This window comes from Chelonoidis abingdonii, chromosome 3 (assembly GCF_003597395.2).
Source record: "Chelonoidis abingdonii isolate Lonesome George chromosome 3, CheloAbing_2.0, whole genome shotgun sequence".
NCBI classification, from domain to species: domain Eukaryota; kingdom Metazoa; phylum Chordata; order Testudines; family Testudinidae; genus Chelonoidis; species Chelonoidis abingdonii.
The window spans coordinates 37,931,330-37,952,502 of NC_133771.1; the positions used below are offsets into that span (position 1 = coordinate 37,931,330).

Below are 21,173 nucleotides of genomic sequence, written 5' to 3' on the forward strand. Positions count from 1 at the left end.
AACTTGGTGAAGAACACCCATCTTTTAAGCAAGCTGTAAACGGCATATACAGTTGCTTAATTTGCCTCCCTGTATGAATAACTTGTGAGCAAGTGTGGTATAGTTATTTTTTCTCCAGAACGTTTAGCACTTGGTTCAAATGTCTGGGTAGTAAACTAATTACGTTTTGTGCCATGTAACAAAGTTGTAGAGAGCGGTGCAGTACAAAATAGATCCATTGCTAGTGGCATAAAGCTAATGTAAGCAAATGAAGGAACAAGGAAATAACTTGCATCCTCTTTCTAGTGTGCAATCAACCTGAGAATTCCTAAAACAGGCAATAACCTTAACTGTCTGCCTAAAGCAGCAGCAAAGTTGCATGATCCGTTCACTTCACAGAGTTATAAATCTCCACTATATGATGAAGTCCACACTCTGCAGTGCTAGCTATTGCACAACCCAGTGTATTTTTTTAAACCTATTGACAAAAACAAACAACCCCCCCCCCCACACAACCCACACTGAGAGCAAAGAGTAAAAACCTGTGTTTTTCGTTGAGTATTCATTTACCAGGGGAGTTATTGTAACACATAGTGGTACCATGGTGGTGGTTCAGCATCTGTTTGGAGTTGTACGAAAGGAACACTCTTGGATAATTCATTTTCATTTAATGGATTTGACTCTTTTTAAATTGAAAATGGCTCAAAATATATTGTTTTCAGATTTCAAATATTTTCTTTTATAATGTAGTAAAAACCCATTTCCAACACTCTAGCAAAATGAAATTGTGAGCATTCCTAATCCTTTGTTTGAGCGAGTGCAGTTTAGTAATCTATAAAAGAAAAAAAGCTGGCATTTTTTAGCAGCTAGTAATAGTTTTCTCCTATGGCTGTTTCTGTTAAGTAGGAAGGATTGCCTAGTGGATCTAAACATAGGGCTGAGAGCTCACATTCTAATCTTATCTCTGACACTAACTCCCTCAGTTACACTTAGCAAGTCACCTGCCTCTTTGACTCACTTTCTCCCCTCCTGTGGGGAAAGTCACGCTAAGAATACTGTGAGAATTAGTTAATGTTTGTGAATTGTATTACGGTATGCTTTATATGCATAGTGCAAACGATATGCAAAATATTACTGATTTCCTTGGATTCCATGATTTATTTTTAACGTTACAAATTGTGGCCGGTAGGGATTACTGATATCAGTCTTGTTTCCTTTGTTTGATAGAAATTTTACAGCTTTTGAAAACATTCAAACAACCTTTGAGTGACACAGCAAATGGTGTAAATAATGTATTCCTATCCTCCTTCCCATATTTTCTCCACTTCTTTTGTTACAGCCACTTGTTGCATCTTATCTTCATTTAAAGGAACAGATTCTGCCACCACTGCTCATGTGGAATAGTACTTCTTCCTGTAGTAGATCCATTTAAATCAATAGGACCATTTGAGAAGCAAGCTATTACTTCACATATCTAAGGGTAACAAAGGCTGGCTGTTGGACTAAACTCTTTTGGTAGGAACAGTCTATTGTTACAATAGTTACATTAGTGTAATATTTCAGGATTGATAGAGCTACAGGGTCCATAAGGGCCTCTCTACATATCTGTCTGGCAGTGGACCACATGATGCTTGGTCCCTTTGGGTACTCATCTCTTCTAGATTATTTTCAGGGTTGCCAATTTTACTTCTCCCCTTGATGGTCAGATCCACAAATGAATACCTCTGTGCATAAAAGATGCTTCTCTATTTTCACTAGCACCAAACCCTTCCTTTTAGCTTCACTTCATGTGCTCTCGATTTTAAGCCTAGTAGTTTTGTTTCATTCACCTTCTCTGACTTTTGTACACCTTGGCTATTACCCTTCTTGTGTTCATATTTATTAATGAATATAGTATCCTAATTTTCTTAATCTCTCTTCATTACTGCAGTCTCTAGAGTCCTGTTATTTTTCTGGTTGCCCTTTTCTGTGCATTTCCTAATTCTTTCAATCCTTGCTTTAATATAGTGCCAAATATTGTGCTCAATAGTCTTTTGAGCAGTGCCATAATGATCTCCTCTATTTATAGATCTTTTTTTGTTTTCCTAACTCCCGCAGAGATTGAGCTGATCGTTTTAAGTTTCTGTCTCTTATCTCCCAATATCTTTATTCCCCCACCAGTGCAGCCATAATACTATTTGCTATGTTCAACCCAGTCCTCATTTCATGACTTTTTTCTATGCTATTTTCCTTAACCCACATCATAGCCCATGATATTATTTTTCCAGTTTCCTGAAATTCACTCTCTCTGCATTTTGATATTGATATAGCCTCACAGTTTAGTACAGTCTTCAAATATCCATACCTCATGCATACCATGTCCTCTGTAGTCACTGCAATGTAAATTGGTTAATAACAGATTCGTACAACACCATTGTCTATTACCGAGCCAAGTTATTTATCTAATTTGAGTATTTTGCCATCAATACCCTATTAACAAAATAAGGCATCAGATTGGTTAATATGTAATACTCTCCCACATAAGGCTTCTTAAAATCCAAGGCCAACTATCAATGCCCAGGGCATGGTCAGAGCAGGAGTTGGCAGCCAGGAATCAGAGCCTGGGTCAGGATCACGGTCAGAGCCAGAGACGAAGGTCAGGAAGCAGAGATGAGGGTCAGAACTGTTACCTGGAATGGGGCTAGGCTGGGAATAAGTAAGCATAGGAACTATTGCAGCTATGGGCAAATGCTGTGAGCAGCCACTATTGCTGCTGCTGCGGGTTTTAAGAGCCAGTCTGCTGACCTTTCTAACCAGCCAGGCAGTGTAGCAAATCAGGCAGCCTACTGTAGCCAGCTGCGTTCATTAGGTTGCCTGGAGTCTAGTTCTGCTGCAGACCCTGATTCCCTAAACCAAATTTACATGCCTAAATGTCGACACTTCAGCACATAGTTTGGTACCTGAAGAAGTGGCCTGATTTTCAAAGGTGCTGAGCACCCACATTCTCTCTGAAGTCATTGGAAGCTGGAGGTGCACAGCACCTCTGAAAATCAGGCTACTTTATTCAGGTGTCTAGATATGTAAATTTAGGCACTCAAGTTCAAAAATGTTGACCTATTCAGTCTAAGCACCTGATCCAATGGCCAAATCTTGTGTTTTGGTCCTGACTGCTCTCAGTGCACCAATCTGCACCATTCCAAATTGCCTTTCCAATCAGTGCTTCTAAAATCGTACCCAATATGCTGGTCAGATTAATAGACCAGGAATCATCTGGTCCCCCAGTGAACTCGTAAAATATGGCACACTGCACTAGCTGCTCTTTTAATCTGCCTCTCTTGTTTCCAGTGAGGTGTTAAAAACCCAACTAGATGAGATTTTTTTTATTTTCCAGTTTAATCTCTTTCTGAATGCTGAGATGCGGGCCTTCCAGTCTGGAGTTTTAGCTCCCATTTTAGTTGCTCTAATTTCTTTTTACCTACTCTGGTGTCACCCTTTCTTTCATTAATTTTTTATTTTTTGCCTCCAGGAAACTTCTCTCTGATTCTGGCATATTTTCCTCACTCTCCCTGGTGAACATACTGAGACAAAGAAATCATTTAGCTTCATAGCAATCTCTGCCTTATCTGTCACCAAGTTCCCCTCACAATCACACAAGGAGACTGTAGTCTGACAGTCCTCCTGATCATTATCTGTTTGTAAAATCTGTTGTTGTTTGTCCTTCTCACATCCTTTGCAATTCTCTTTGTTTCTTGGGGTGGTTTTTTTTCTTTTGTTACCGTTTTCTTACTATTTAAAAGTCAGATGTATCTCTTATTGTAAAAATATTAATAGAAGTACTGTGTAAATGTCCTTTCTATGTAATGTCCTATTTACAAAATACATAGTAGCAGCTACAAAATATGAGCCATTCCTTACTGTAAATGTACGTTGAGAACTCTCATTGACTTTCATGCAGTATGAAAAGACTTATTTTTTGCAGTGTCAAAATAAATAGGTAATACTCAAAATTAATATAATATTGAAGACCATATCTTCAGCTGCCATGAACTGTCATAGCTGAATTGAAGAGCATGTCTCCAGTGGTGCTTATGCCATTTGAGGATCTGGCTCCCAAAAATCTTCTGTAAACCAATGGAACTGAAGAAATGTTGAGTTAAAGCTGTCAATAACGTTGGACAGAACTGGAATTCCAAACTGTGACTATCAAGTTTTGAAGATATTCAAAAAGGTGAAGTGGTTTGGATACCCATCCTACCTGTGAGCCATTACAAGCCTCTAGAAACACTGCCTGATATTTCTAGAAGTGATATTAAAACACTGCAGCTTATAATATACCAGCTGTTGTAGCTGACTACATTACTGCTAATACTGAGACAAATTCTGTCCTGACTTACTTACATGCAACTCAGAAACTGTCTATGCTAGAAATGCTGTAGCAGGACAGCTTCAGCACTGCAGCTGCATCACTGCATCACTGTAGTGTTGACATAACAGTGACGGAAGGGGTTCTTCCATCGCTATGTGAATCCATCTCTCCAAGAGGCTGTACTACAACCATTAGATCGATGGAAGAATTCTTCTGTCGACCTAATGGTATCTGCACTTGGGGCTTAGGTCATTTTAACAACATTGCACAGAGCATGAAATTTTTCACAGCTTTGAGTGATGTCATTGAGCAGACCTAACTTTGTAATGCAAACCAGTCCTGAATGGAAAGGAGAAAGCTGAGAATTTGAAAGAGATTGAGAGGTAAAAGTATTAATACAGCAGGTTAGATATTAATTTGTAGCTCAGGGGAAATACCATCATCACCAAGGTGATTTCCCTGGGGTAAGGCTTATCCATTGCCTTTGGGTTGTGCTGACTCTTGTGATTTCCCCAAATGTGGGAAACTTGACTGCATAGTTTGTGGTAGTCGGGGACTACATTCATATTTCCTCCAGCCCCATGCTCAGGCTCTCAATGAGCTGTGTCTCTGCAGCCACTTCATGTGTTTTTCCTGTCTGACAGCCCGTGCATTCCTTCCTCAAGTGCTGTGCCCTCCTCCAATCAGAGGAGAGCTGGCGACAGAGTGCAGGGGTGGGGTTTCCTGCCAGTTCGCTAGCCAGCGAGGGTTTTTAGGATGGCATGTTGGTCCTTTCACACAGTTGATTTGTGGTGTGTGGTCACCTCAACTGCAGTGAATTACATATACAGCAGTGAAATAGACCCCATGTGTAGCGTTTTATGATTTGATACCTTTGCTCAACATGATTTCTGGCCCAGATTTTGCCACTATTAGCCATATTGGGTAATTTCCTGCTGCACATGTAACCCCAGTGAAATCAACAGGGCTCAATGTAAAGGGAAAAGAATGTAGCTCTCTACTGCTGGACAAGTCTTGCCTTTGGCAGATCCAGTTCCCTTTTGTATCTGGAGTAAGAGATCTTAAAAGAGCCCCTTTAATTTTTTCCTTATTTAAATAAGGAAAGAGTGATAAAGTTAATGCTTCTGTTGATACCTATTGCTACAAGAATTTGAGATTTTTCTTTTTTTTTTCTGTTGTTTAAATGTCTCAAACTTCTCTCTCATTTAAAAAAAAAATGAAAACAAAGACATGTTGGGGCTGGATACACTGAGGCATCACATCATGGAGCTGGGAGATGATAATCTTGTCTCTAAATGGCCATTGTGAGTTAAGTTTTCAAAAGTGCCTAACTCCTATTGACTGTGAGTACCATTGAGATAAGACTCTTGCACACCTTTGAAAATTTTACCCTGGATAGTCTCAGCTGGAATGTTGCATCAGTTCTGGTCGGTACATGACAGTACTAGGAAAATATGTCAAATTAGGATAACTAACATGATCCAGTGGCTAGAGGAACTGGTTTATGGGAATGATTAAAAAAATTAAATAGGTATACTTAGGCTATGAGATGACCAAATGGGTGAGAGGACACATAATATTTTTCAAATATGAGATATGTAAATACCAAAGTTGAGGAAGAATTATAAAAAGTGGTACATAGATTTATAACTAGAAGCCTTGGACTGGTATAAGAAAGGCAGAATATCAGGAAAAACCTGGTAAATAAGGGAAGTTGTGGAATTTTAAAACTACCCTGGGCAAAGTAGTAGACAATGTTACGAACAATCCCGCATTACCAAGGTGATGGACTGGATGGACTCAATGTTTTTTTCCATCGGTAACTGCTATGACCATATTAATTACATCTATCTATATTCCCATGGGTGCAGTATCTAGTGCCATTTTTGTGAATTTTATGTTTTCATTACAAGCCTCCTGGAATTCTCTGAGATGCTGAGTAGTAGGTTTTGGGGATTACCAGCAGGCATCTTGGTGGGTCAGATATTTGTACCCCTAACCCATTGCTGTCTGCCAATTTATTCTTAATTCACCCCCCTTTGGTTACAGTCAGCTGCACCTGTAACAGTACATACCTTTTATAGGACCTCAACAACACCTACACACTGCTCCATTTTTATATAGGTATTATGAAGACCTATAGAAATATGCATACTACAATTGACATAAATGCTGCTTGTGCTACAAAGACAGAGTTTAAGGACAAAGAAAAGCCTTAACTCGGAATGTTTGTTCCGTGGTACCGAAAGGCTTTGTCCTTGACTCCCTTCTATTTTATATCATCTCATTTCTGGTTTCAAGTACTTAAAAGTTTATGGAATTAAGACTCACATCTCCATGGTACAGGTTAGCTGTATCACCATTTTACAGATGGGGAAAACAGAGCCACAAAGGAAGTGGCTTTCCCATCATTACATTGTGAACTAGTAGACTGCTAAGAAAACCACTTAGGCATCCTAATTCCCAGTCCCTTCTCTGAACATTAGTTCACAGTCTTTCCCTACAATTAGTGTTGAACCTGATGGTTTACTTTACTCTTTTTTCTCCTTTTTCTTTCTTTACCTCCTTCAGCCAGTATCAGCAGTAAAAGTGCAGCTAGTCAAAGTTTGGGACTCTGGGGATGTTCCAGTTGAAGTAGAAATTGGTGATAGGTTTTCATTGATGCAGTTTTGTTTATTTAGAAAGATGTACAAAGCCCTGAAGACAAAAAGAGCAGTTTTTTAGCTTACATCACCAAGACTCTAGTCCAGGGTTTCTCAAACAGGGGTCGCCGCTTCTGTAGGGAAAGCCCCTGGAGGGCTGGGCTGGTGTGTTTACCTGCCTTGTCCTCAGGTCCGATTGATCATGGCTCCCACTGGCAGCGGATCACTGCTCCGGGTCAATGGGAGTTGCTGGACGCGGCGGCCAGTAAGTCCCTCGGTCCGCGCCGCTTCCAGCAGCTCCCATTGACCCAGAGCAGTGATCCGTGGCCAGTGGGAGCCACGATCGGCCAGACCTGCGGACGGGGCAGGTAAATGCACTGGGCCGGCCCGCCAGGGGCTTTCCCTGCAGATGCGGCAACCCTGTTTGAGAAACCGTGTTCTAGTGAAAACCCAATCCTAAAGCACACTCTCTCCCTTTTTCCAGGGTCACACTGTGCTTACAGCTCCTGCCTGGCTTTTCTTGCCTCTTTTCCTCTTTCTTGTTTGTGACTTTAGTATCTGTGTGTTTTCTCACACTTTTTCACATACCTACCCAAAGCAATACTCAGCCCCAAAGCTCCTGGGTGAGTTCATCACACATACTTTTTGTCTTAGGTGACTCTTATATTTACAGTTATGTTAACTGAAGGGTGAGGTCATACCTATCAACCTCAATAGGGTTTCAACCTGATCTATAACAAGATTTTACCAGGTACTAACAATGCATTGTATGATTGCTAAGACATTATCTTGAGTCAATTAAAGCACCCACATCTCCCATAAAGAAAATAAAAACATCAAACATAGCCAAGGCAAAGCAAGAGTGTTAGAATCTATGATGGTCAGGAGTTGATTCCCTGAAGAAGACTATTAGACTTTCAGAATGTGCCCAAATTAAATACTGCAGAGTCCTTAAGGAGGTTCAAAGAGGCAGCCTAGCAGGCTTCACCTTTGCTGTTCTGTGTCTCCTCTTTAGATCTTTCTCTGTTGATGTTAACTGCTTAATTCCAAGTCGAAACACTGAGATTCTAACCCACATACATGATTTAAAATGTGTAATATCAATCTATATGGTATACATTCTCTTCATTAGATAGGATGGTTTTATCATATGTGTTCAGATACCATGGTGATAAGCATATAAGTTTAATTACCCAGATCGATAAAAGCAATTATTCTAGCCAGTTTTACCTCTGCTGAGAAATATACTGAGAGGTTCTATGTTCAAAAAGCATTTGCAAAGCTGTTGTGTGCTTAGCTTTAAAAATATTTGCCTCTGCACACTGGGCATGAGAGGTGTTCACTTACTAATAAAGGAACGGGTTGGTTAGGGCACTAGCCATTGCATAGTAAGAATAATATAAAGTTATTTTACTATTTTTTCTACTTGAATATATGCTTGCTGTAAACAATTATTTATTTATAAGAAACATTGAACAGCTGTGACCAAATAAGTATATTTGCTAATGTAAAGAAGCTGTGTTAACACTCACTTAATTTAGGACAAAACAATACAGGCAGCTGTAATACAATGGTAGACAATTTACAAGTTTCTTCCTTCTCACTCCCAAAGACTTAGTATAAACAACCTTTCTCTAAATGGAGATTGGTAAAGATTTTTCCAAGAAAATAGCAATTCCAAAAACAAGTACGAAATACCCCACTCAAGTTTAAAGTAATGTTTCTCTACTGTTGGTGTATGGATCAATATTAGTCTTTCAGGTTCTTGTGACTTTTAGTTTAGATTACTTCTTACTCCCTTAGGACTCAGTCCTATGGGCAGTTGAGGGTGGTTAACTTCTTGCAGGATCAGGCTCATGATGATTAATCTTGGTGCTGCACATCTCCTATTAAATGATGCAGGTTCTGATCTGTAGTGGACTTTCAGATAACAGGGGTTTGGGAGCAGATTAAGCTTCTTTGTGGGGGTAAAGAACATGCACTTGAATAGCGGGTAACAGACAAACAAGGTCTGATGGCCCAATTCTGGCGTGGCTCGACTCGTGTAACTCGCACTGAAGTCAATGGAATTTATGGATGCTAAATAAGGCTCAATTTATTGTAAACTGGTGCATCTGGCATTACCATTGTCTGGTAAATTAGGATCACTGCCTAAAAAGACAAAATAATAAAAAAAGGATATAAAAGTGCAATAAATATTTTTGCATATCTCCTCTGTTTAGGGAGTTATTTTTTCAAGTGACTTAAGCTCTGATCCTGCAAACACTTATGTGCATACTTAACTTTACTGCCATTTTATTTGATTTTAATGGTATTAAGAGTAGTAAAATTGAACATGTGCAAAAGCGTTTTCAGGATCAGGCCTTAGAATGTATTTCCTCTTGTCAAAGTGTTAAACAATCACAGACTTGGAACCACCATAATGTTCTGCAAGGTGATGTAATACTTGCAATTTCCTGTTCTTGCTACAATCAGTCTTACAAATAATGGATTAACTTCATGCCATTTTCTCATTCTTGTTCTAATTTTTGTCATAGGAGCCAGAATATGTTATCAGAGACAGAGAGAGATGCCAGCCATTAAATTGTGGTGATAATTCATTTTTGTGACAAAAATTGTTGCAAGAACAGAAAATGGCATAACATTTCCCCACAGTTATGCAATAAATATATTAATATTGTCAAAAATTCTAATGATTACTGGAAATAATACCAATTCAATCTGTTTGATATTTTGCTTGACACATTCCTATATTGTTTCATATTGTGTGAAGATAAAATGTTCACCATTAAAAAATTAGTGTTTTCTTTCAGTTATCACACATGATATTTGAAATAACAAAGCATAGAGTAGGAAATAACTGTGGTAACTGTTAGCAAATATTGACTTTTTAATGGCAACCATTATAAAGAGAGGCTTGATGCCAATGTAACAAGTATCATCTTGGTGGTTATCAGGACCTCCAAAACTAACATGACCCTTGACAACTTGAACTAAAGGACTGAGGACATGGTCCAGGTCCCAGGTAAAATAGAAGATTCCCATTGAGTACAATGGGAATTGGATCAAGCCCTAAGTCTCTAGCCATCGATTATACCTGACTCAGTCTAGAAGGGGGACACAACACATGTTGAACAGTGGGTTACAGCAACACCCTTGTGAAATAAATACCTGGCTGACCAACTGTAGCATGGATAGAGGAGAAGGAAGGGTAAGAAGAACAAAAATAAAAGAATAAGGAAAAGAAAGAGGAGGTGAGAGCAAGGGGTAGGAAGAAAGAACGAAGGGATAGAAAGGTAAGCTGAATGGGTGAAAAGGGAGGGAAAATTTAAGAGCAAAGGAAGAAATAGAAGACCGATATCAGGAAGAGGAGAGTAAAAAGGCAGCATAAAATGGAAGAGGACAGCAGGGGGAGAGACAGAAAGCAGAGATGAGAGGAAAAGACATGGGCGTGGGGAGAGACAGAGAGAGAGAGAGGGAAAATGGAAAAGCGAGAGAGATTGAGAAACCCTTCCCTGCCAGAAGCAGCAACTCTTCTCAGGCAGTGACAGGAATCATGGTTTCTGGAACAACCAATTGAAATAATAGGAGCTGGCAGGAGATGCCAAGATCACCTCACAGAAGGTAGGAGAGAAAATCTGGGGCAGACTGCAGAGGTGTGAAATTTTTAGAGCACTTCTTTTAATGCTAAGTACCAAAATTAGGGTGCTCATCTGGAATCGCCAGTTGCTGAGCTTGTTAAAAAATTAGAGAGAACAATGACCAGGAGCACTCTGCAGGCTACCTTCCTGAACTTCAGCCTTCACCTTAGCTCTGCTAACGCTTTGAGGCATAATACATGACATCTCTGTGTACCTATGAACAGAGAATGATAGCTGCTGATGACACAAAAGGGCCAGATTTATCCCTCGTGTAACTAAAATGAGATATACCAGAGATATATCTCTTATGTAACTACAAGTGAGTTATACCAGAGATACATTTGCTGCAGTATTTCTAAACCAGACAATTAGTGCAAAATCCTTTTTCTTTTGACACTGCTGACTCTAGTTGCTGCTGGACCACACTGGATACTGTGGGCTCCAAAAGTCATATGCCCTACTCATCATTTCTAACTCACATTTCTGTGAGAACTCAAGTCTCTGTCAAGCCCCATGCATAATGCAATAATAGATTAGACGTAAATTATGCAGCACAGCTCCCAAATTTATGTAGCAGAGCTGCATGAAATTATTAAACAAACTGGGACTTATATGGCATTGTTAACTTATAGCAGCTGAGCCTTGGGACAAAAACAGAGACAGACAATCATTAGGGAAATTGGAGGAACCAGAGTGGTAGCTTGGAGGAGGAAGTAGCTGGTATGGGAACTGCTGCTAGATGGGGGCTCTAAAATTATGCAAATAAGTAGCTTTGCATGGCACCCACTTTCCCCTGCTGCACAGGTCATAAGCTGGGGAAGAGGAGAGGTTGCTGACATGGAGAGCTAAGCTGCTAGGGAAAGCAGAACTCCTTTCCCACTCATTTTAGGAGATTCTATGGCATCTTGAAAATAGGTAATTACACAGCTATTTGTATCCTCAAAGTTGGGTTATTCACAGGGCCCTGTTCATGCCCATATGGACTAATTCCTACAACCCAAATACAGCCTGGGACCAGGGAAGAGTAATTACACACAAGTTTTTTCCATCTTTGGTTGTGTCTCCTTCGTCCCCCTCCTACTACAGAAGTATACTATGGGGGTTTGCCCACCCCACTGCTTCTGCTTTCTAGAGGGTTGCATTGGGAAACCTCAGTCTGTGCTCACAATTATTCTGAGACATCTTCCTCATTTCTGATGTCTTGTCTGGGTAAAGTGGGGTTGGATAGTGTAGAGGCACAAATTCCTGATATATCTTAGAGAGACAAGGTGGGTAAGGTAATATCTTTTATTGGACAAACTTCTGAGACAAGCTTTTGGTCTCCACACATTTCTTCTTCAGGAAAATGTACTCAGAGTGTCACAGTTAAATACAAGATGGAACAGATTGTTAAGCATAAGGAGTTGATAGAGACCAATCAAGGTGAAATAGGCAGGTAACATCTGTGTAGTGATAGAAGAAAGGAGGGTTGTGTAATGAGCCATAAATCCAGTGTCTTTATTGAGTCCATGATTTTTAGTGCCTAGCAAAGTTATGAATTTATATATAGGCATATCTGATTAAACCAAAGACTGTACAAGAGAGGAAGCGAGGTCAGAGGCCTGTCCAACTTCATTAACTTAATGTAACACCCTGTGCATTTTTCATTGATGATGGTAGTGGTCAGATAGATTCTGGCCCTAGTGGGCACTGGCTGACAAGTAAAGGTAATTAAAAGTAATATTTTCTGTCCTGTTAGAAATTCCCATATTAAACAACTATTTTTTGCCCCAAATCTGGACAAAAAGTCTAAACACCAAAATGTTTTGTGGAATGGAAAGTTCCAACAATTTCTGATTTGAAAAGGTCAGAAATTTTTGTTTCTTTATTTTTAATGTAAACAGAACGTTTTGACCTTCCGATATTGAACCATTTTGGTCTGACTCAGTTCAACACCGAGCTACTGTGGTGCCTCATGCAGATTGTCATTGAAGTGCCTCATACATCCAATTTCCTGCATGGGTCAGGGTCCCTGATCAGACTTCGTCTTCCATGATGCGTTGGAGTCATAGTACTCCCAAGATACACCATGAAAGATCAGCCAGAGGACTACAGCTGCACCTCTAATGAGGCACTATAGCAGCTCAGGTGGACAGAATTCAATGTCAAGCAGGCCTGAAATAAAATATTTTTATTTCACTTGACAAAGTAAAAGATTTTAATTTGGGTCCACCAAAATATTTCCCAGTAATAATAATAAAAAAATTGGAAAAATTCAGCAATACCCAGAAACCCAATTTTCCCATGGACAAAAAATAATTTTGAAGAAACCACAATTTTATTAAATAATTTTTATTGAAAAATTGAACAGAAAATTCCTGGCCAGTATTATTGATGAGTATTCTGTGGTTTTGGATTTGGCAGCTGGTCTTAGGTTTTGATCTCATGGGGATTTTTTTTGTTTGTTTGTTTTGTTTTTTTGCCATTTAGTCTGTGGATAATGTCTCTGGAATTTATCAATGACCCAGCACTCAGCTCAGCACTGGGAAGATTACAAAGCCTGGTTAACTCTGGGAGCTCAGTGCATCTTCCATCTCCATTCCATATGTGATACTGGCCTTAGCACCTGTGGTTCCTTGGTTCTCTCACTTTCTTTTTCTCACTCAGACACCTCTCCTCCCCCAGCATTTACTAGTTAAGTGCCAGTCTTTCTTTCAGGATACACATTACATTTAACAGTATATTACAGCTGCCTGCCTATGTACTTGAAACATGTATAAAACTGAACACTGTGCATACACACAGACACACACATATATCACTAACCAGCTTCAGAGGGAGGGATAGCTCAGTGGTTTGAGCATTGGCCTGCTAAACCCAGGGTTGTGAGTTCGATCTTTGAGGGGGCCACTTTGGGATCTGGGGCAAAAATTGGTCCTGCTAGTGAAGGTAGGGGGCTGGACAATCAATGACGTGTCAAGGTCCCTTCCAGTTCCAGGAAATTGGTATTATAGGTACTGCAGAATTTTCCTATATTTAAATTATGAGATAACTATGGTAACAATTGGAAATGATGACTTTTGTTATCTTCTAGTTGAAGAAGCCAGTCTTATGATGGAAGAGCACCTAGTTGGAATGGTGGAACATACTTCATCTTCTGTCTGAGATAGAGGAGGCTGATAAGTCCTCACACACCAAGGATATCACTTCAGAGGAAGGGGTTATAGTTGGGAGTATACATATTTGGGTAGGGGATTTTGAGAACGATTTGTAGGCTTGCATGCTGAGAGCAGAGGTGGTGAATATCATGAAATACTTAGACAAACTTCTAGTGGGAGTTGAGGAGGAGCCTATGGTTCTGGTGCATATTTGTAGCATGACATGGGGAGATGTGAGAGAGGTATCTTGGAAATTAAATTTAGACTCCAGGGCCTCTATGGTAGTTATCTCTACAGTGCTTTCTTTCTGTATCCAGGTCCAGCTTGGCAGGGAGAACTTCAGGGTCTCAATGCGTGGTTTAGATTAAAAAGGTGTAAAGAGGAGGAATTTAAAATTATTAGAGACTGCGGAAAAATTTTGGAGACGAGACAGTCCCTACAAAAAGGATGGAGTCCTTAATCAAAGTGGAACCAGATTGCTGGCATGTTAAATTAACAAAATTTTGGTTGAGTGTTTAACTGGGTATTGTGGGAAAACTGACTGGAGCTGAGAAGCACATCAGCCAGATAGACATCTATCAAAGATAATGCAAAGGCATACTATAATACCTTTCTATAAGCTATATAGGCTAGACTAGGCTGAAGAGGTGGGGGAGCAGCACTGTATCTAAAGGATTCTAGAGAATCTAGCAAGATAAAAACTCTGAGTGGTGAAGACTACACAATCAAATCTGTATGAATACATGTCTCAAGCTGTAAGAATGTAAATATATAAGTGGGCTATACTATAGGCTTTTCGATTAAGAAAAGGAAATTGAATGCACAATATTAAAGAGATCAAAGAGACAGCAAAGTCTAACAAAATTGCAACAACAGGGGACTTCAACTACCCACATATATACTGGTCTAAAGACACATTGGGCAAAGTTTAAAGAAGCAATTTCTCGACACTTTAAGTGATTGCTTTTTGGAACCACTAGTTTTAGAACACACAAGAGGAAAGGCTATTATCCTCTTTGTCCTTAAGAAACATACAGCAGTTAATTCAGAAATTGAAAGTAGCTGAGCCTCTCAGCAATAGTGTCAACAGTATAATTAGGTTCAACATCCAATGAGCAGATACGGTATCAAAAATTGACATAATGACACTAAACTTGATATCAATAAAGTGAGAAGGTTAGTAAGAAAGGACCTAAAATTGAAAATAAATGAAGTAAAAGTTTTAGACGTAGCATGAATGTTAGTTAGAGGAAGCAATAATAGAAAACATGACTTACAACTATAAAGTCAAGGAGCTTGATTACAGTCTATAAGAGGAGCAAATATTTAATAATGGGCTCTTCAGTCTAGCAGAGAGACTTATGACATGATCCAATGGGGCTGAATTTGAAGCTAGACAAATGCAGACAGAAAATAAGGCGTACATTTTTAACAATGAGAATAAAAAGCTTTGGAATATTTTACCAAGGGTGATGGTGGAGTCTCCATCACTGACAATTTTTAAATCAAGATCAGAATGTTTTTCTAAAAGATGTGCTCTAGGAATTATTTTGAGGAAATTTTATGACCTGTGCTCCGCAAGACATCAAAGTAGATGATCACAGATTGTCCCTTCTGGTCTTGGGATTTATGAATGAAATTGAAAGGTGGAAAATTTAAAAATGACAAAACTAAATACTTCTCCACACAACTCTTAATTTGTGAAACTTGTTGTCACTGGATTTCATTTAGACAAATCAATTACCAAAATTCAGAGATATCAGACATTTATATGGATAACAAGACTACCCAGGACACAGGCAAAAAACAAAAAATTACGGCCCAATGACCTGTCCAGGACTTTTACTAAAGATACTCATGACTGAATCTTGGGGGATCCTGCTGCCGAAGGGGAAGCTCCACTGCCGCTCCGTCCACTGCTGGGGGAGGAGCCTGAGGAGACCCGCCGCCACTTTGGCTGAGGCAGCAAGGGGGAATCCCAGGCCAGCCACATTGCCCGCTACTGAAATCACAGAGGATTTCTGTTTCACAGACATGGAGCCCTAATAATGGTTACTAACGGATAGCAAATGCTGGACTAAATGGACTTAGCCTGATCAGAATGGCAATTGCTTTGTTCCTATTTTGCAGCTACCATTGTGTATAAAATGTTCCTACAATTGATGAATAGGCTGTATTGTAAATATACAGATGTATTTGCTATAGCTATATTTAAATAATTTATTAATTATGTAGAATATATTTAAAACTTGTGCAGAAATCATAACTTATGCAAAATATATATAATCTATGAAGAATTAATAAAAGCTGTGTAATATATGTGAATGAGATATATAACTACAGATGTGTGTATATATACAAATAAAATATTCCTAAATAAATACAGTGAAAGTGGAATCACCACTTCTTATATGTGGGAGAGATCCACGTATTGCGTATTATTCTATCTTGAATATCCTCTCAAGCTATCTTCCTTAAACATATGGAATATCCTTCATGAAAAGCAGGCAGTGGTATTTGTAAATACAAACATATACAGTAAAAAGCTTAATGGAATACAGTAGGTTTGAGTCTATTTTGACTGCCTAACTGAGTGTCTAGCTGAAGACACAGCTGTTAGTTTGAGATTTGGGGAAGACTAAGTAAATTTATCTTATCACTGTGAGATTACTTTATAGGGGAGTATGTGTAGTTGTCACTCAGATAATAAAGAGAATGATTATATTTGGGGGTAGGTACAGTGGTTGAAATGTAATCTTTCATGATCCATTATGCAGCATAAATTGTCAAGTCAACCTAGAGCAGGTCTATGAGAGTGACAAGATTGGTGAGATAATATCTTTTATTGGTCCAATTTCTGTTGGTGGAAGGTACAAGCTTTCCAGCTTCGCTGAGAAGTTCTTCATGTATGGAGAAGGAAACCAGAGTGTCTGAGCTAAATAGAAGTTGGGAAAGATTGTTAAGTATAAGGGATAAACACATGTTATAGGAGACCACCTAAAATGAAGTGGGCAATTGAAAGATGGTATTTGGATTACAGGAAGCAAGTGGCAAGTACTAGATGGCTTTGTGGGGGAGGGGCACACCCTTGTGTCACTGTTTACCCTCAGTCTAGGATTGTCCCAGGTGTTTTCCATTGCATACACAAAGGATCTTTCAGACCTGTTGCTAAATCTTGGCTCATTGGCGGATCTGTTGGCTTACTTTTATGTGGTCTGCTCATGAAGTGTCCATTTTACCACTTGGACCATTACAAAGATATGATTGCTTGCAAGACGATGGAAAGCTTGAATAGCTCTGAGATGCCCACCTAGCTTGATGGAATTCAGTAACAGTTGGGTTATAGTGAAGCTGGACAGGTAATAGCTCTAGCACATAGCAGAGAGACCCTCCTGTTCTGTTCTGTCTTTATCCAGAATACCTAGTAGTCATCGCTTATACTAATTATATGAGGTTATCTTTATTTTAGTTCTGGCAATAATGAGACTAATGAGAACCCTTCCTTGGTGCGACAAGGTAGAGAAAGCATAACCCCACCTGGGCTTTAGATTGGATATTTTCTAGCTGTGCTAGGAAGGTGCACAGCACATGACGGAAACAGGTCCTGTCATTTGTGCATGATCGGAAACTACAGGATGCAATTACACACTTTGGCAAAATAGATGCACTTGGCAGCAAGAACTAATGCTGGCCTTTTCATCATGATTAAGTGAAGTGGATGAAATTGATGCAGCTTTTACCCTGATCCATCCCAATAGGGTCTGATGTCCATCCAGAGTGCAGTTCAGGGTAGCCAACAGTACAGCCATGATGGCCAAAACTACAAGGATAACATTATTTAGGAAATACTTGCTCAGGCCATCTCTGACTTGTTCTGATGAACTCTTTATGCCATATAACACCATCATGTAGTCCATATACATATATGTATGTTGATAGGTATAGACAAATACAGAATCTCTAACTAAAACAAAAGACAAAGCTGCAGGCTTTCTGAGACTTTTTAAATTCAGTTACGTGCAGTGTGTTCACTCGAACTAGAGCAAGTTGGAACATTTTTGATTACTCATATTTTCAATTAAATATGCTATTTTGTCAAAGGTGAAACATTTTGAAGAGAAGTATTGATTTGGATGAAATTTTTGGCAGGAAGGTTTTTGAGATTTAAGGCTCTCTGGTCATTTCTGAAAAGAGAGAGACCTGAGTGGAAAACTTGCACAATTCTATTATGCAAAAATGATTGACAGGTCTTGGTTTCACTCCAGTATGCAACAAAAACAAATTCTGACACTTCAAAAGTTGGGAAAAGAAATTACCATCAAAGGATGTATTATCGTGTCTATTATGATTATTTTAACATTATAACTGGAAAGGAGCTGCATTGTTTGTACAATGGCTAAAATTCACACTGGCAAGCAGCCTCTTTTCACACTAGTTACTCTAGATTGCAAAAGGCTATTGCTTCATCAAATGTTTTGTTCAGAAAGTATTTTAATCTTTTCAGATAGGAATAAATCTTATTAAGTGTTTCCAAAATAGATGTCTAGATAACAGTGTGTAGCGCTAGTGAATATATAGCTAGAGAAACAGTAGATCCACATTTATTTTCTGTCTTAGTCCAAGACACTTTATTTAGGCTATTCTGGAAGAGTAAGACAACTTTAAATTAAGGATTTATACATTAATTTAATAGAGGAACTGGAGATGGTTCAGGTGATTGGTTATGAGATAGAGCTTTTCATCTCCTGGAAGCTTGTTTGAATCAAATCTGCTTTCTGGGAGTGGAAATTGTTACCACCTACTAGCCGTCCAGTGGCTTGTCTTAAATGAAGTGGTGATTTCAGCCCTAGTGTTGAGAGGACAACTGGCCTCAACTGGAACCTTCAGTACAGGAGTTTAGAACTGAATGGCAACTGAGCTACTTTCTCACCTTTACAAATTGCCTCTCTGCTTAAGGCCCATTAAATGACACTATTTGTGCTTGTATTTAATCTCTGATTAGCTGAGGGCTTTATTCTTCAGGGCTCTCAATGTGGCAGCTTTCATAAAAGCTAACTTAAGAAAAGTGAATAAATTAAGTAATTTAGAAAAAGCTCATAGAAGAAAAAAAAGTTTGGAATTGTAGAGAGGGACAGTATCCATGGAAATCTTATATTTTGTGGGGAGGGGGTCTCTTAAGCAGCTTTGTGGAATTCAGCTGTCTCCCCACAACTCTTTCTGTGCTGGCCTGACTTCTCACAGGATCAATAAAATCATTATAGGGTCTCCATAAGCAGAAGTAAATATACCTGCATAAGAATGGATGGGGGTTTGGGCCATACAGCTGTAAATATATTTTATTATTGAGCCTAGTGGTCATTGCTGAATGCAATTTTCATCACTTAGTTAATTTCTTAGCACAGTGTCCAAGGAGCTCTTTGTTTAACTATTGCATTAATGACAGCTTTATGCATGTTGTACTGAAAATATATACAAATAACCCCAAATTTCAAAACCAGCCTCTGTTATTTCAGGTTGAATTATTTGTGCCTGTACGTGGAAGTCATTTGGAAGCGCAACTAAGGCTGTGATTCAGGAAAGCATGTACTTAAGTGGGACTTAAGAATATCATTAAAGTTAATCACATGCTTAAATGGGACTTAAGCACATGCTTAAGCACTTTTCTGAAAGTAGGAGGAGTAGAACTATAAATGGGTAGCTAGGCATGTGTGTGCAGTTTAAGGTGTAAATAATTGTATGCGTAATTTTGAAGCCAGAGATAATTGCAGGAATCAAATTGCACCCACAGTTTGGGAGGCCAGGTTGAGGCCCAGTTAAAATTCAGGGCCAAGATTTCTGCCAGAAGGTGTACCATTAGTGGCTACGCTTTGGAATGCAAACTCAGATTATTAGATCAATTGTTATGAAGTTAATAAAATATGAAGATATTTTTGTTCTGTGTTTATGAGTGTTCTTAATGGAGATCACTTAGGACTGTATTGTGCATGTTCTTAAGGACAGTGCTAAGCAACTCATATTACTAAGAAAGTGAGCATGAGATATGTAGAAGAGCTGTCCCAAGAAAAGGGTAGTAGCTGTGAAAGAAAATGTAAGCAACTGATATATTCAGACTTCTAGGTTTAGGAAAATGGGAGTCAAAAAGGAGTGGGAAGAGAGAAAAAAACTTATTTCCACAGAAATGTTTTTGTAGATAGTCTAGTTGCCTTAAGTTTCAGGAGAAACTGCTTTTTATTTTGTGAAAATGTGATTAATTTCACGACAGAAATTCATTTTATGATGTGGATGATTTTTCTGGCATGTTATTTATACTGCAGTGGCATCCAAAAGCCAAAATCATAATTGGGACCTCATTGTACTAGTGCAGACATATATATACATATGTCATGTGTAATGGGGTGACCTGCCCCTTTAGGGGCTGGGGGCCTGGAGCCAACCAATCCAGTCAAATTAGCCTTGCCAACCACACCTGGGGCAGAGTGTGGGGCTTAATTAGTAGAACCAGGTGGGTAAGGATGAGAGGGTTCTCTTGTAAAGATCAGGAGGAAGCTGCAGAGAAGCTGGAGTAACAGACTTCAGTAGAAACCAGTCACAGCAGGGAATGGCTGCCGACTTGAGGAAGATTCCTGAACTTTATTTGGGGATGATTTTGTTACTTCAATAAATCCATCCCCAAGGAAATGTGTTGCTGAACCAGAGAAGAGTTGTTTGGTAGCTTGATTGAGATAGTCGTTGACATTGGGGAAACTGAAGTAGGGCTGTTGCAGAATGAGCTTTTTCATACTACAAGAATAAGGGAATATCCTATTAAATTAAAAGCACCAAATTCAAAACCAATAAGAGGTAACGTATGCTCTATAAATACATAATTAACCTGTGGAACTCTCTAACACCAGATATTAATTCAGCAAATAGCACTCTAATATTCCAGACATAAATTAAAATAATAAAAATATTATGAACTACCCTAACTAAAATGATAACATATGAGGGAAAGCAACTCCCATGCTTCAGCACATAAGCCAGTAACGAACTGCCTGAAGCTTAAAGGAAATCTTCCTCACATCTATCAAGTTTCCCTATTACCTCCATCATTTTAGCTCACGTTGAGCATCTTGCTTCCATTATGGTGATATTGCACCTTCCTCTGAACCACCTGCAAGTGCTCACTCATAGGGCAGATAGTAGACCATTGGTCTGATCTGGTATTAAAATTCCTGTGATTCATATGCAAGAAATATTACCAAAATACTGGATAATATACTGAAATAAAGTCATTAAATCAAATTGTTTTGATATGACATTATGGTCATTTTTTCTGAATTTGCAACAAATGCTGTGACTTTTTCAGATTAGCAGGTTTTGATCTTTTTTTTTTTTAAATTAGTGTATACCAGCAAAGAATCCACTTAACTCTCTCCAGAATTCTGTC

General features: G+C 39.0%; 1 protein-coding gene and 1 non-coding gene across 16 annotated transcripts in view; both read left to right on the forward strand.

Moving 5' to 3' along the window:
- The window catches only part of MYT1L (myelin transcription factor 1 like), a 383,199-nt gene that overhangs the window by 161,601 nt on the left and 200,425 nt on the right, over positions 1–21,173 (forward strand). The window lies entirely within an intron of this gene.
- On the forward strand, positions 4,734–4,901 carry LOC116831250 (U1 spliceosomal RNA). The gene has a single exon (XR_004375163.1). It is a non-coding gene; the product is annotated as a U1 spliceosomal RNA (small nuclear RNA).